General features: G+C 41.5%; 1 long non-coding RNA gene across 1 annotated transcript; it reads right to left on the reverse strand.

The window, feature by feature from the left end:
• Nucleotides 1-217: 217 nt before the first annotated feature.
• On the reverse strand, nucleotides 218-1,539 carry LOC141778698 (uncharacterized). Its single transcript, XR_012596120.1, has 3 exons — nucleotides 1,386-1,539; nucleotides 1,245-1,303; nucleotides 218-1,106 (listed from the first exon to the last, which is right to left on the reverse strand). It is a non-coding gene; the product is annotated as an uncharacterized LOC141778698 (long non-coding RNA).
• Nucleotides 1,540-13,476: the final 11,937 nt, after the last annotated feature.

The following is a 13,476-nucleotide window of genomic DNA, read 5'->3' on the forward strand; positions in this document are numbered from 1 at the left end:
GTAACACCCAGACCTCAGTGAGATCTTTATAATGAGGAGGGAAAGAAAGGGAGAGAGGTACTATGAGGAATATAACCATTAGTAATTTTATATAGTCAAGAGAGAATGGACAATGTGACTTGTTTTAGAGCTACAGGTGAGAAGACAATGCAGAAGCTCAGACAAGTTGGACGTTGCTTATTTCAGTAAAGGTTAGAAAAAAAAACAGACAAATAGATTCTGAAATCACATTGTTTTTTATTCACAAAATGCTTGCCTGTTAACTTTTAAGAACTCCTCACAGGACACTATTTGACAAGACAGACCCTTTAGCTCACTGACTTATTCTAACTGGACCGGATGTTGAAATTTATCAGAGGTCTCAGAAACAGGATTACCTTGAAAATACTGTTTGACATTGAGGTGTCTGTGCGGTGGCTGAGCAAGACGGCCAGGGAACCTAATCCTTTTCCATATACCAACGGCAGGACCTCGTCTAGTCATCGCTCTGACGTGGTCTTTGTTGGTGACGCCGGATGAACCGAGGACAGGAACGTCTCTTCCCAGGCCGTATCCAGTTAGACCCTCCGGGTGAGCGCCATGACCCCTGCTTTGGGGTAGGGGGAGCCCACTCAGAGACATGCCACGTCTATTTGGGACAGACTCATCAACAACAAGGTCGTGCTCATTGTAGACAAACGATAGCGGCTTGTTGCGACCTTGAGGATCCCAATTCACAAGGTCAGGCTGGCCTGAGGCTTCAGCCAGAGTTGGAGGGGCAACATGCTTGACCTCATCAAAATTGGACTTGCGGTTAATAACTGGCCGTCCTCTGGGAAGGCTAAGCGCTCGGTCGGCGGCGTATTCATTTTGAACCGGACTGTAAGTGCCACGCCAACTCCTGGGGTGAGCTTGTTTATATATTCTGTCATCTATGGATCTCACTCCTGGTGCACTTTGTCTGTAGGAGGCCATGTTAGGTTCAGTCTCATCCAAGTCAGGATTGTTATTGTGAGGTTGAGGTCTGAACGGCATCGTGCCGGGGCGCATCCCACGGTGAGCTGGTCTAAATAGATCAGAGGCTCCATGGACTCCAGGATAATCCAAACCCAATGCAGCTGCACGGGCTGCAGCAGAAAAACAACATGCAGTATTAACAAACTGTATTTATTCTGTGTGCCGTTTCATTGTTTTGAAATGTCAAATGTACCCGCTAATGGGTAATTATGGTAAAGTACTAACATCAATCAAAGAACACAACATACCTCTGGCTGTTTTAGCACAATACACACCTCCAGCTGACACAGAGTGAAGCACAACGGCGCTGCAGAAGACAACAAACACTGTAAGACAAACAGCAGTGAGCAGCTATGATTGTTTTTTTTAACTGTTCAGTTTTAAAATACCTGAGAAAAACCACCAGTGGCACACACATCTCTGCAGTTATGTCAGCATAAACTCCACAGCAATAACTGGAAACACTTGCCACTCTTGACTTCTTTTGCAGCCACTCTGACTGCCCAAAACCTCACCCTGGCTTGATTTACTAATTACAGACAGCTGGTTGTCATAGAGACCGAAACTCAACCACTGAGTCCGGTTAGCCGCTGGCAAATTGCTTCATTACAGGCAATTAGTTAAAATGCTTTGCTCGCAGCCGAATTTGACAAAACAAGACATTTTTGTTATTTTTCATTTTAGTGAAGCATTTGAAACATGGCTGTGTGAGCAGGGATGAGAGTCACACAAAAAATGTATGGTTCTTTATTTATTCACAAAAGCAAAGGTAAAGGTAAAAAAATATATATATAAATAGGTTCAAGTAGAATCCTATATTCTCTGTTTTGCAATCATAGCATAATTCACCTCAGAACTTTAAATTACCTGAGCAGGTATCTAATTATAACTTCTAATTCACTAGACCTAAAACCCTGATAATGACATACACTTTCCGCATGATTACCATAACAACCACAGATTTAAAAGGATCCCATTAAGCTTGACCTCTTTTATTAAACGGGTCAAGGAACACAGAAAGCATTCGGAAGCATAAGTACAGCAGCAACAGTGTGTATTTTGTTTATCATAAACATACACAGTTCAAGACTGATTTAAAAAAAAGCACAATTAATGGCTTTCCTTTTAAAGGAGAACGGCTTGGATTCTTGCAGCTGAGTACGCCTGAGCCAACAATGAAGCAGCTGAGAGTAGTGGAAGCATTTAATAATTCACTCAAATTATTTCTGTCAGCACTGACAAGCTAAACGGAGACTTGATTTAATTCTGTAATTGCACGTTCACCTTTACCCTGAACCCATACTTTGGTAATTAATAGGCCCGAGCTTTATTTGAAGTGTGGCACGGCAAGTAATGGAATTTAAATTGCAGGTGATGGGAAACCAAAGATGTGAATGCCTGCTTGGCCAAGGAGCTCCTGTTATTTCCCCACCACAGTGTCACCCTGCCAAAAAAGTGGCACCAACCCTACATCAACCTACAGACTTACAATCCTCTGCTCATGCACGCCGAAGAACATCTGTCTGTTGTTTAGGGTGGACTAGACTAGTCTTTTTATACAGTATGGGCGGCAGGAAGTAGGGCGGGCCCTGTCCCACATTCTTTTTAAGCTCGCAAATCACTGTATTCCCGCAAATGACCCTAAATTGCAACACAGTAAACAAAGACGTTTCAAACATTTCTGTCCACCCCGTGTGTGTCCAGACCGGAGGGTGTCAGAAGTGTTTTTTTATTCTACAGATACGCTCTCATTTTAATCTGTGCAGTAGCTGTCTGCATGGCTCCATCTCAACTGAGTCCCACGTAACTGCAGTCTGAACTGAAGCGTGTATTTATGTCAATTTTATGCACTGAATAATATATTTATCCACATTTTGCAACCGGCGGGGCAGAGTTTGCTGTGGATCTTTATCCAATCATTATCAACCATTCTGTAACCTAATTCAAATGAAATCAAAGTGATTTGACATCCAGCCCGCCACAATTTTATAATGAACCGAAAATATTTTTACAATATTCAACTGGTGGGCCGGCCCTTGCCGGGTGGATCATCCAGTGCGCCGCGACTAAGGTATGCTTGGAAAGGTGCCCGACTGTGAGTTTTAAAGCACCCCTCGCCCGGACCTCGCCGCCGGCGCGACTTTCAACTGGGACGGACTGTCCTCAGTGCGAGAGGTCTGCGGCAATGTTGGCACCTCGTCTCGTTTACCATGCTTATGCTGTGTGACTTTTTGCCATCAGCATTCATATCCATACAACCTTTATGATTAAATTGTTTACTAGAGCACCAACCTTCTTTGTTGCCATTGGTGACTACACCTCCACAGCTAAGCCCTTGACCTGTGGTGTTCCCCAGGAATCGATTTTGGGGCCCCTATTATTCAATTTGTACATGCTCCCACTTGGACAAATCATGAAAAACAACAAGATCTCATATCATAGCTATGCTAACGACACTCCGATTTACCTAGCACTTTCACCAGATGACTATGGTCTCCTTGAATCTCTTTGTCAATGCATTGATCAAATCAATAGCTGGGTGTCTCAAAACTTCATACAGCTGAATAAGGACAAAACTGAAATTATCTTATTTGGGAAGAAAGATGAGAGAATTAAGATTGCTAATCATCTGAGCACAAAGGGACTTAAAGAAAAGGATGTTGTCAAAAATCTTGTTTTTTTTAATCGACAGTGATCTCAGCTTCAATAATCAAGTGAAAGCAATAACCAAATCAGCTTTTACCACCTTAAAAACATAGCTAAACTTAGAGGTCTTATGTCAAAGCATGACCTGGAAAAACGTATCCATGCTTTTATCTTGAGCAGAGTCGATTACTGCAATGGTCTCTCCATAGACTTATCATGTTGCTCTCAAAGTGCTCCAGATTGATGCATTTAACTTTAATATGTTCAAATTTTCCTTCAGGGGGAGCTTGATCCCCAAGAGGGTCCGAAGTCCCCCACCACAGTCTCTCAGAATCCTGTGGGAAACACTGTATTACTTCATCCAAAGCTGCCCCCCCAATTTCAAAACTCATTCTGGCATCACTGCTATACAGTGTGCACTCCTGATAAACACACACACACATTCAAACCTGATAAACACTGGTGGTGGCGGCGTGTCCATGAGCAAAGTGACTGTACTTTTGCCCTGAGCTGGCCGACATTTCTAGGGACACTAAAGCAGACCTAAATCCCATGTGGACGAGGTTGAACCGCTTGACACAGGCAGGTGGTTGGAGGCAGGTGATGGTATACGAGGTCGGCAACAGAGGATCAGCGTTCCACCTCTCGACCTCGGGGTCGCGACGAGCCCACTCACTCGGCTCCCATCAACCCCTCTGGGCCTCATTTGTGACGAGCGGGAGGTCCGTGGTGTCATTTCCACAAGATGTTGACACAGACACAGCAGCCTCGCCGGACTGCCAAATGACCAGTGAACTCTGACACCGCAACGACACCATGCTCCGGTAATGGCTGTTTCGATCAGAAGCACGGCATGTAATGAGCCGCTATTAGCTTCAGGATGAAACCACTCACATTTGTTTTGGACTAATTTTCCAAACTCATGTAAATATGTATCAGAATCAATTAGGCCTAATAATATACAGTCCTTAGAGGATTCACATCAAAGCACATAAGCACACAATCCAATTAAGAGTGTTTACTGTTTAGATTGAAATGCTCAGCGTTCCGCTCTTAAACCCAATCCGCATATCAGTAAACAGTATTTGCCAGAGTGTCTTTTCCAGTGGTTGTGTGTGGGCGTATGTGTGTGTTTCTATGTACGAGTCGAGAGAGAGAGAGAGATAAAGAGTGAGAGTATTCACAGCCTTCAAATCTTTAATATGTTTTTGTGCATTTGTATTACGTGTTAGTATTATCTCCAGGACTCCATCCCCCGATACTGAGGCTGCAGACGACAAGAGAATTGGTAGCCGGGAATTACATAACATTTTATTTGCAATTTTATAGTGCTACAATGAATTTTCTTGTAGACGAAAACAGCTAAAGGCAAAGTGCATGCATTACTACCAAAGCATGTTTTGTCATCTGTGAGGCAAGAGGAGAGACAATAATGCCTCAAATCTACATCCACATACATTTGTTATTTATATGCATTATAATATATGCAATATGATCGCAGGTGGGTACCATAGACTGTATATAAGAAGTGGACATAGTCATCGTGACCGCCACTCATTGGTTTGTGGACAGCCTTGAGTTTGGCATTTTGGCCGTCACTATCTTGGTCATTTGCAACCAGAAGTGACACGAGAGGGTGGAGCTAAGTACAACCAAACGCTGAATAAGACATTTTTAGGCGAGCAAAAAGCTTATAATTAACTTTCATGAACTGAAAACACACTGTGAAAGGGTTAAAGTTGTAAAACGAAAACACGGACAATTCCCAGACCTGAAAATGGCATGGTAGTGACCTGTCAATCACAACACCCTAAAGCATACCCTGTTTTGTCGTTATTTTGGCTCTAAATGGGACCATAATTTAGTAAATGGACATCATTGAAGAGCACTTGACACTAGACATTGAGACCATAAACTCATGTTTACAATGTTTACTGAGGTAATAAATCAAGTGAGAAGTAGGGCCATTTTCTCATAGACTTCTATACAATCACACTTCTTTTTGCAACCAAAAAGAGTTGCCCCCTGCTGGATATTAGAAAGAATGAAAGTTTAAGGTACTTCCGCATTGGTTTCACTTCTCAGACCCATTGGTGGGTACTGTATAGGATCAAGATCCTGAATAACAGAGACAAAGTACACTATTGAGGCTGTAAGGTAACATGGAAGTGATACAGAAGCAGTGACACAGCAGTGCTCGCAGAAGGATATTATTCCTTTGGAAGTCCTCTGCATCCCATTTGACATCATCCCTGATGGAGGATATGATGTTGTTCCTCAAACTGGAAAAAAAAATTTAATTTGCCATTTGCGGATAAGCCCAGAAATTTGACTATACCTGGCATACCTAGACCTCTTACCTTATTTTGACCGACTAACCGAGCTTCCGTACTTGTGTTTTGTATTTTTTGTTTTAATTTCATTTAGACGTAGTGTATTTGGGCAGACTAATGGACATATGAAATGTATTTCTCTCCATCAGCTAAATTATATGACATCATAAAGTTTGATTTATGTAAATATAAATGACCACTAACAGTTAAATTGTCCATTTGTACATGGTAAAGTTTATCAGCCTATTTTATCCGTAGTTTGGGATTCATCCTATAATTATCATTACTGTCGATGTGTACTTTATTTTTTATTATTTATTTAATTAAAAAAAAAAAAAAGAATCTTATTTTCATTGTCTTTTTAAAAAAAAATTAATTTAACTTTGTTTTTTGTTCTATATTCTTTTTGTATCTGCAATGGGTGAGGGTTGGGTGGGAGGGGGCTTTGGGGGAAAAAATACCAAAATATGAAGGGACAATCATTTACATCTGTGCTCTGTTTCTTTGCACCTGATGTTACTCCCAATAAATTATTACGGAGAAAAAAAAGAAGCAGTGACACAAATACGATGTGAGAGAACTCATATTATAAGCTTGTATGTGATTTACAGTGCGAATGGTGGCTTTTTCCTCTTGTTACTGCTAGCAACCTCATGTTTCAGATGGATAAGAGCACATGATTCTGGCAACCTTTATTCTCATGGAAATTATCAATAATCAGATGAACATACTGGGATTCAGTGACTGTTTCACTGAATTTCAGGATTCTCATCCTTCACATTTCTATTATTTTATTGCTGCTTCCACATTCTCCCTCTCACCACCGTGGACAACAGATACTGAACTCTTTGAGCTCTAGGGCTCAGGCTGCCTCCAAAGCTCGAATATCAATCAGCAGAGGGATCGAGGGAAAGGAGAGGAAGGAACAGAGACCTACACACACAAAGAGCAACAGTTTCTGTGGGAAAGAAATGGTCAAAATACACAGTGAGATATCCACACAAAATGACGCAGGAAGCCAACCATTTGTTTCCACATTACCAAATTAGAAAGCCCTCCAATTCATCTCCTGGTCATACAACTTTCATTACAGAAGCTTGCCTGCACCAGGGCGTGCTGAGCCTGCAATTTGAGACGACAATTAATTTAGTCCTTTTTTTTGGAGCCTGTCTCCTCATCTTTTAACTAACTGAACATAGGCTGTTGCTTGCAATCTGTCCCTCTCTCCAGGCTTTTCCATAACAAGACAAAAAAAAGACAACAAGATGCTGTAAGGCCTAAAGTATAATTAACAATGACACCGCCAGGATGGTTCCTTTAAATTCCATACCAATTAGGAAAAAGAGCAGTCAGCAAATATTGCTTGTGATGTCTTAAACAAATGCCCCTTGTGGCTGGTTCCAGCATGCATGCAGCGTCTTGCATTGGGGACACAGTCACCTGTCAGGCCTCATTTGGATGTGGTGGATTCCACTTTGCATGGTGCTGTCCCGAACCATCTCCCCATGCTCGGCTCAGTGTCAGGGATTAATTAGCTGTGTCTGGTTCTACAGAGGCCGGGAAACCCAAGCAAAGCTAGTTTAGGGAAAGAGTAATGATGAATCAACAGTGGTGTCTTCCTTACAGCGTTTCTAATTCCCATGATGCACAGCGGTGAAGTCTGACAAGCTGAACTGTAGCAAATGTGCCAAACCCACATGCAACTCTCCTGTATGGTTTAAGTCTGGTGAGTTTTCTTCTGTTCAAATTATTAGTGTATTTTATCACAGCTTATTACCTGGACACTCTGCATGTTTTCCTACTACACATACAGTATGCATTCAGCGTCTACTGTCTACATCCCTAATTACTTTTTCCTTGAAGGCCGAACTCAACTAAGCCAGCTGCCTGTGTCTGAGCCTCATATTGTTTCATAAATATAACAGCTCTCTCATTATTTTCACGAAAACATTAATGATAATAACAATAACACCAAATAAGGTAGTAGCTACAGCAGTAGCTGCAGCAGCAGCAGCAGCACGGTAATTTCAGTTCCCCTTCCGCAAATTAGTTTTACTTTCTATACCATTTCAGGATTTCAATCTATTGTCTTTTTCACTCTGTAGTTTTATGAGCTACTGTATATTGCAGTTTCTACTTTGTCATTTGAGCATCTGTCTTTTCAGTGCTTTTGAGCACATCGTTAAGTAGTTGCTGTGAATTTTGAGATTTGTTTCAGTTTAAAAGACCCTGAGGACTAACTTTTGTGCCTTTCAAGTTTGTACTTGAACGCATTTCCATCTGTAAATTACCAAACATAACCAACAATGGAAAGGTTACATTCATATTCACTGGCAACTACCCAGATTTGTAGTGCAGTCCCGATTAAATAGTCTGGTCAACATGGTCCAGTATACTTCCAACTTTTCTAGCAGTGACATCTCCTGGATCCATCTCTTCATATATGTTCAAATTATATGTGTTATTTTTTTCTCATATGGATTGTTTATGTTGTTACTCTTTACACACAACATCTATTGGATGTCGTGGAAGAGGGATCCCTTCTCTGTTGCTTTGCTGAGGTTTCTTCCATTTCTTCCCCTGTTAAAATTTTTTGTTTTTGTTTTTAAACTTTTCAATGAGAGGGTCGTACTGTAAAGGACTGAGGGTGTCTCATCCTGTACAGATTGTAAAGCCTTCTGAGGCAAATTTGTGATTTGTGAAATTGTGCTATACAAATGAGTTTGACTTGACTTGACCCCTCTCCATTTTTCTCTCGTAGATGGGTTGGATGGCCAAGCCGACTTGTTTTGTTTCCGGTTCACAAACTCTACTTCTTCTACTCTGTTTACTAGCGGATTACAGACATGTCTTTTTTTGCGACATTTCAAAAGTTCGCTTAAATTTTGCTCGACATTTGAATGGAAACACGGCTACTGTTTCCATGTTCTCCATGTACCCACCCGAAGCCATTCGATCGGAGTGTTGGTGGGGGGTTGACAGATGGTGACAAGTGTTTCTCCTCCACAAAAGACATCAGTGATGAACACTCTAAGTGGTCATAGCGGTGTCATGTCTTGGCACTGAATTCATCAACTGCCATCAAAAAAACAATATCATGATTATATAATGTGCCATCTGCAAAATGCAGATTAGGGTTCAGGCAAGGTTTAGGGATGGATCCCATTTTCGTTTTTTGCAGAGGAAGCGATGAACTCCTGTGAGCGAGTCAGCAGGGTAGAAGTTACTCGGAGCTTCGAATGCACAACTGTGAAGCCGGTAGCGTGTATTTGCTGGCTGTGACACCCTGCGAATCGTCTAAATGTCTGTGGGTGTATAGGGCCTGCTGGTAATGCTGGTCCGATCCACTGCACATCTGGACATGCCCCGCAGTCATAGCCATGCTGCTGTTGGTGGTAAAGTTTTGAAGGCTTTTACAATGGAGCTGCACCAAGTGGCACAGTGAGGGAATGGGGAAAAGAGGGGAGGAGGAAGTGAAGCCTAGAAAGGAAGAGAGAAAACTGACAAAGACAGAGAGCTCTTAGGCTGTGATGGCTGATGCTGGAGATTACTGCCATGCCTTGATTCCTCCATCATCTCTATCTCACTGACAAATATTTCTTTTAGCCGGCAAAGAAAGGCTGGAAAGTTCTTTTTTTTGTTGTTGCCTTGACGAAAGTGGCGAAAAGTCAAGGTCAAGCACTCCTTCCACTGTCTCCTTTTTGGCCTGCAGACAAAGGGTGGGCCGTTAATGAGGGCGTGGAAGGTGGTCTCGGCGGTAATTGGCCTCTGCCTCATTAACAAGAGGTGGGCAGCAGATGTAGAGGGCAAAGCATTGATTGGATTGATCGTATCAAGAGAAACATGCATCTCAAATAACAGCGTTCACATTCTGCTTTTGTGAACTCCACCTCTGTCTTCACAAGAAAGCAAGTATCACATTGCAGGCTTTGATACTGCAGGGGAAAATGCTATTGCCTAAGAAGCGTCACTGGTTCACTTATTATACAGAATTAGATGTTTTCAGCGGAGGGACTGCGATTTAGCATGTCTTCTGAGAATGCCGAACATGGTTGCCATTGTTACAAAAATAGATATTCAAATTCTCCACTTGCTATCACAGCTTCAGTGCCTGTTTTTCACAGAGCTGCTGTGCTGCAGGAAAAGAGAGGATGAGATGGTGGCGGGTGGAGAAGGGTGGAGGGATCTTTCAGCTGTACTCCATATGTTGTGTCATTTGGGGGCTTGCTGGTGTCTGTGTATGCTTGGCAGGTCTTGGCTCCTTTCCTCTGTTCATGGTGTCTGTTCACCCGTCTCTGTCAGCACCCACCTGCCCTTCTGCCTCTAGATCTGGCACCACATGGCGTTTTACCGCTTAGACACCCATGAAAGTGAAATGAACTTGAAAACTGAATTTCCCAATGAAATTATTGATGTGATCCACATTCGTAGTTCCTGGTCATGTAGAAATTCTGTGTAAACTGACTGTTAGTTCACTTAGTATTTTATTCTTCTTTAGAAGAGTACTTCACCAATTCAGCATTGCACTTTGCAATTTTTGAAAAAATATCTAATTGCAATTATTTGGACTGATGTTGCAATTCTGACATGATTTGTGATATTAGAGGGAAAGATATTTTTTACAACATTATTCTCTTTTTCATTGAAAACTATATTAAAATGGTTATGGTGTGATTTTTGCGGTGATCGGTACCAAACAAAGATGTTTTCTTAAATCTGTACAATATGATGTAGGCCAGGACATCTCTGCAGCACGACGATATTTAATTTAAAATGGTATTTTGACACACATTTTGCCATGAACAAATATTGCAATTTTGATTAAAATTTAGATTAATCGTGCAGCCCTAATTGAACACCTATTGCTACCGGACTCCTGATGGAAAATAGGAAAAAAATTGATGCAGGAGAACCAGTGATATCGTCTTTTTATTTCCACACATTCTTCCTTGTCACAACCTGGCTCCTACATTACCCTCGCAAATGCAACTAAACTGTTGACAATTCGGTCGGGGATTGGGATGTGTTATGCTAGTAGCGGCTAATGTTGCCTCCAGCCGCTAGGCTCGAGCAGAGATGAGGAGCGGACTACAGAGGTCTGGTAAGCTCACTTCTTTCTTTCTAACTCCAGAAAGATTTTATTTATGTATTATTAATTTTTCAATTTATGTTTTGTTTTGAATCATGTAATTTTTGTGTTTATAATTCTTTAAAACCAATAAAATTTGATCACAAAAAAACATTTCTAAAACATTGACCAAATATGAATCATGTATTGTAAAGAATATGATCTAGTCGGTCAAATTTCCCTTCAAATTAGCTGCATACAGTAGCAATGCTTAGTAAGTGTCATATGCGACTAGTGTAATTGTATTGCAGCAGTAGCCATTCTCTCCCTTATGGTGCATTAAGCAGATCTGTCGACCATCTGGAAGCTAACCGCTAAACTTTTCAGAGGAAGTTCAGTCCTCCGCACTGTAGGCTTCTGCACAGCAGTCAACAGTCATTTGGTTTTGCTGAATAACACAGATTTTCAGTTTTTAATTGGCCAGCATCCTTGCGGTGAAAGGAGACAGTACTGCAAATACAGCGGAAATCTACTCCAGGAACAACCACAGCGTCATTGAGCAATGTCTTATTTGTGCTGACAGGAAATGTCAATGCTGAAAGACTGCACTAGAAGTTGCTCTGATGGACTGATGTTCTTAAAAACAACAACAATAACAACAACATCACTAAGCATACACATAGACCAAATGTATATCTGCCACTTACAGTGATAATGTATGAAGAATTCAAAGGGATTTTGCATATAGCTTAACCCTATGGGTCAATTTGACAATCTGAGGCAGTTTGACAGGTCAGCGAGCCATGGAACATGAAGTGGCAACAATGCTTCATGCTGTAGGGTCGGATGGATCGCGTGTTACAAATAGGTTATACAGTACATTTGACTTTTTGCCACCTCTGGCATGCAGCACAGCAGAGTTCAGCTCCACCCCCACCTTGGTATAAAGTATACTGGCTGGGGGATTGGGAGATCCCCTCCAGGAGAGGCTGCAGGTGAAAGGTCAACTGAAATGTGTAAAGCATGTTGAGGAGTGCTGGCCATAACTATGAGGTCATCTAAATGGAGAAAGATCACATTCTCTGATGCCTTTCCCAAGCCATAGTCAGTTTCGCTAGTCTGTTTTCTATTTAGTCTGGTTCGGTTTCATAATGAACAAATTAAAGCGGACCAAATTAAAAAAAGATATTTGCTCAGGAGTGTGTACGAAGGAGTGAACTCATCTCTTTTGTCTGGAGAGCTGCCACTTCTATACAGGGAATCGCAGACTTTAAAATATTGCTGTCAAAGTTTTTTCACTTTGACTCTACCGTGCACACGAATCCCTTCTCCTCCAGTTTATCTCAAATTACTTTGTAAACGTCTGTTCTGGTGGACTTTATTTAGCATATTCTGTACGTTCTCTCCGCCTCAGATGTCAAGCAAACATTGGACTTCTGCAGAAGCCCAGGTCAGTCCTCTCCCACTCATGTTGACTTGTCGTTTACTTGTGCAGACAGAGTGCGCACCAGAGTATGATGACTGTGTTCGCAACTATCCAAACAAACCACACCACAGTGCAATTAAAACGGATTAACATTGGCTTGTGAAAGGGCCCTTAGACACTCAAGGTCTTTCTCCACTGAAAACTCCTCTAACTTTGTCTTCCTGCAGCTCAAAAAATGACAGTAACGGACTGGTCAAGCCTATGTAGCCTCTTACAGACAGGCTGCTCATACCACTATGGCTACAATGCATTATCTTTGGCCTCCTTTCATATTCTACTATTCATTTCTATCATACTTGTTTGATTGACTCGGTTTGAATTTCCACAAGCAAAGATGCAAGGAAAAAGAATATGATGTGAAAAAGGGAAATTACACTAATACATGGAGTCAATAATAGATGTAAAATGGGATTGGTCACAGTCCCCCAATCAGACAACTATGGAAACATACAAACATTAATTAAAGTCTAAATTGCCGAAACAAGTTACTCTACAACAATATTCCCACACGCCTCCTTCATTTGTAATCAGGTGTGTGTTGTGGTAAATTGCTTCAGCCTTAGAAAAGCACAAAACCTCCTGACAGAAAAAAAGCATTTCAAATCAGCACTTCAATACAGCAACTTGTTCACCATAAGCTTGTATTTGTAGAAAACCAACAAAAGAGAATAGCTGGGGTAAAAAAAAACAAAAAAAGAACAACAAGGACGGAGAGCAGGCTTTGATTGCCGAGCAAACACCTTATATATATATGATGCCTTAAAGTGGAGCCTAATCACAGCGCCCACTTTGGCAGTCACTGTATGATAAAGCATTTCAAATTACCCCCACATTAAAAAAAAAGATATCAATTGCTTTTCTTCAACAGAGTTGCAAACTGCACAATCAAAGCACAAATTACACTGGGTAGTTCGAATGGGCCGATATGGACTGAATGTTATTCCTCC

Source organism: Sebastes fasciatus, chromosome 12, assembly GCF_043250625.1.
Source record: "Sebastes fasciatus isolate fSebFas1 chromosome 12, fSebFas1.pri, whole genome shotgun sequence".
Taxonomy (NCBI): domain Eukaryota; kingdom Metazoa; phylum Chordata; class Actinopteri; order Perciformes; family Sebastidae; genus Sebastes; species Sebastes fasciatus.